General features: G+C 46.6%; 1 pseudogene; it reads left to right on the top strand.

Annotated features, from left to right (window-relative positions):
• The first annotated feature begins 2798 nt into the window (after positions 1–2798).
• Positions 2799–3389, top strand: LOC471103 (large ribosomal subunit protein uL22-like; annotated as a pseudogene).
• The last annotated feature ends 390 nt before the right edge of the window (positions 3390–3779 follow it).

The raw sequence follows: 3779 nt of genomic DNA, 5'->3' as shown, positions 1-3779 counted from the left end.
ATAGCTGGGATTACAAGCGTGCACCACCACATCTGGCTAATTTTTGTATTTTTAGTAAAGATGGGGTTTCACCATGTTGGCCAGGTTGGTCTCGAACTCCTGACCTCAGGTGATCTACCCACCTTGGCCTCCCAAAGTGCTGAGATTACAGGCATGAGCCACTGCACACAGCTATTCCTTACATTTAAAAATTGTCCTTTCTCCTTCAATAGCGAACACAGATGTTGCCTCCTCCATGAAATCTTTTCCGACTGCCCTTTGTAAATTATTTTTCTCATCTCTGAACTTTTATAATGCTTTATCTTAATCTTAGTTGGACCACTTAACATCTTCTTCCTTATATTATGATTATTTATATATGTAGCTCCCTCTTAGTGGCCATTGGGGGTTAGGATGCCTTATTCATATCTGTGTGCCTCACACAACTAGCATACAGAGTGTCGTGTGCATAGTTAGCATTCAAGAAATGTATGCCAGGTGCGGTGGCTCACACCTGTAATTTCAACAGGATTGCTCAAGCTCAGGAGTTTGAAACCAGCGTGAGCAACATGGGGAAACCTTGTCTCTACAAAAAATTTTTAAAATTAGCTTGGGATGGTGGTGTGTGCCTGTAGTCCCAGCTACTTGGGAAGCTAAGGCAGGAGGATTGCTTGAGTTCGGGAGGTCAAGGCTGCAGTAAAGCTGTGATCATGCCACTGCACTCTAGCCTGGGAGACTGGAGTGAGGAGTGAGGCCCTGTCTCAAAAAAAAAAAAAAAAAAAAGAAAGAAAGAAAAGAAATGTACATTCTGCAAATGAACATATGAATGACATGACCGTAATATTAACAGAGAAGCTAAATGCCGAAAGATAAAAATGAGGCAGGGTGCAGTGGCTCACGCCTGTAATCCCAGCACTTTGGAAGGCAGAGGCAGGCAGATCACTTGAGATCAGGAGTTCCAGACCAGCCTGTCCAACATGGTGAAACCCCATCTCTACTAAAAAAATACAAAAAATTAGCCAGGCATGGTGGCACGCACCTGTAATCCTAGCTACTCAGGAGGCTGAGGCATGAGAGTTGCTTGAACTGGGAGGTGGAGGTTGCAGTGAGCCGAGATCACTGCACTCCAGCCTGGGTGACAAAGTGAGATTCAGTCTCCAAAAAAAAAAAAAAAAAAAAAAAAAAAAAAAAAAATCACACACACACACACAAAAACAAGAGGAAAATGAATGCAATGCTGTGCAGGCTGGAGGGGGAGGAGAGTGCGTTCCCCCTGGGAGAACAGGAAAGATATATGCCTCAGCTTCTTGACTCCATGTTTTTGAGGGAGCCTGGAAGGCCCTCCTCTGCCTTGTCCCGCCACCAGCAACAATTCGCCCCCAGGTGAAATATCAGGATGTTCTCAGTGAATGAGGGAGTCTGGGAACTCCTACTGTTCCCTAAGAAGCAGCAAATGCCACCTCTTTCTCTCTTGCTGTCCCAGGCTGCTGAGCACAACCCACCCCATTGCCCTCGCCTCCCCATCTGTGCACCAGCACCCCCTGGACAGGCTCCCCCCAGTAGCAGTGTGTTTTACTCTGCTCTATCAGCTCTTCAGGGCCTGTGTGGAGTCTAGCAGTGGGGATCATGGTGTATATTTATATATTATTTTATTTTATTATTTTATTTTTTGAGACAGTCTTGCTCTGTCACCCAGACTGAGTGCAGTGGTACGATCACAGCTCACTGCAGCCTCAAACTTCTGGTCTCAGGCGATCCTCTTGCTTTAGCCTCCCATGTAGCTGGGACCACAGGTGCATGTCACCATGCCCAGTAAATTTTTGTATTTTTTGTAGAGACAGGGTTTCATCATATTGCCCAGGCTTGTCTCAAACTCCTGTGATCAAGCAGTCCTCCCACCTCGTTCTCTCAAAGTACTGGGATTACAGGTGTGAGCCACTGAGCATTTTTTTGTTTTGTTTTGTTTTTTTGAGACGGAGTTTCGCTCTTGTTGCCCAGGCTGGAGTGCAATGGCACAATCTCTGGCTCACCGCAACCTCTGCCTCCTGGGTTCAAGCGATTCTCCCGCCTCAGCCTCCTGAGTAGCTGGGATTACAGGCACCACACCCAGCTAATTTTGTATTTTTAGTAGAGACGAGGTTTCTCCATGTTGGTCAGGGTGGTCTCGAACTCCCGAACTCAGGTGATCCGCCTGCCTCAGCCTCCCAAAGTGCTGGGATTACAGGCGTGAGCCACCGCGCCTGGTGCCACTGAGCATTTTTAAAAGTCAGTGCTGGGGCTGGCCACGGTGGCTCACACCTGTAATTCCAGTACTTTGGGAGGCCAAGGAAGGCAGATCACCTGAGGTCAGGAGTTCGAGACCAGCCTGGCCAACATAGTGAAACCCCATCTCTGCTAAAAATACAAAAATTAGCTGGGCGTGTTGACACGCGCCTATAATCCCAGCTATTTGGGAGGCTGAGGCAGAAGAATTGCTTGAACTCGGGAGGTGGAGGTTGCAGTGAGCCCAGATCGTGCCATTGCACTCTGGCCTGGGTAACAGAGCGAGACTATGTCTCAACAAAAAATAATAATAATAAAAAAAGTCAGTGCTGGGTGCATAGAATACTGAGTAACGATTCCTTTTCATGGCTTGGTTGTGAATTTCTTGGATCTCCCTCTGTGACCTTGGGCAAGTTGTGTAGCTCCTCTGAGCCTTCAGTTCCTTATCTGTCAAAGGAGAACAAATTCCAACCTCATTGTGAGAACTCAAGGGGGTGATGTGTGTAAAACTTTGAATACGAAGTTCTCATGAGTTCTCCCAGAAGCCATTTCTCTTCCTCTTTCCCTAAGCAGCCTGAGGTAATCTGTGAAAATGGTTCACTATTCACTTCACCCAGAGAACCCCACAAAATCATGCAAATCAAGAGGTTCCAATCTTCGTGTTCACTTTAAGAACACTCGTGAAACTGCCCAGGCCATCATGGATATGCATGTACGAAAAGCCACGAAGTATCTGAAAGATGTCACTTTACAGAAACAGTGCGTACCATTCCGACATTACAACGGTAGAGTTGGCAGGTGTACCCAGGCCAAGCAGTGGGGCTGGACACAAGATTGATGGCCCAAAAAGAGTGCTGAATTTTTGCTGCACATGCTTAAAAATGCAGAGAGTAATGCTGAATTTAAAGGTTTCGATGTAGATTCTCTGGTCATTGAGGATATCCAAGTGAACAAAGCACCTAAGATGCGCCGCCGGACCTACAGAGCTCATGGTCGGATTAACCCATACATGAGCTCTCCCTGCCACATCAAGATGGTCCTTACTGAAAAGGAACAGATTGTTCCTAAACCAGAAGAGGAGGTTGCCCAGAAGAAAAAGATATCCCAGAAGAAACTGAAGAAACAAAAACTTATGGCATGGAAGTAAATTCAGCATTAAAATACATGCAATTAAAAGGGGAAAAAAACTTTGAATTTTCCCTAGAACTCAATAAGGCTCAGAGAAAGGGAAGGTATAGAGGTGAGCTGAGTGCCTGGTGCTCAGACCCCAGGCTGGGTGATTCCACAAGGCAGTCTGTTGTTCTTTATCACAACCCAGGGAAGTGGGAACTGTCACTTCTTTCACAAGCTCACCCCCTAAGGCTCAGAGGCCTTTACCTGTCAGCAGGGCTCTTTCATGTCCCAGCCAGGAGCTGGATCTAGACACTGCAGTGACACTCTTGACAGGGGGGGAAGGAGGTAAGACAGGCAGATGGATAGAACAAAGGAGGGTCTCCAAGATCACAAAGACACTGCAAGTCAAGGGATAAATGAACATT

Source organism: Pan troglodytes, chromosome 2 (assembly GCF_028858775.2).
Source record: "Pan troglodytes isolate AG18354 chromosome 2, NHGRI_mPanTro3-v2.0_pri, whole genome shotgun sequence".
Lineage (NCBI taxonomy): Eukaryota > Metazoa > Chordata > Mammalia > Primates > Hominidae > Pan > Pan troglodytes.
The sequence above is the reverse complement of the archived record's forward strand: the minus strand, read 5'-3'. Positions and strand labels throughout refer to the sequence as shown.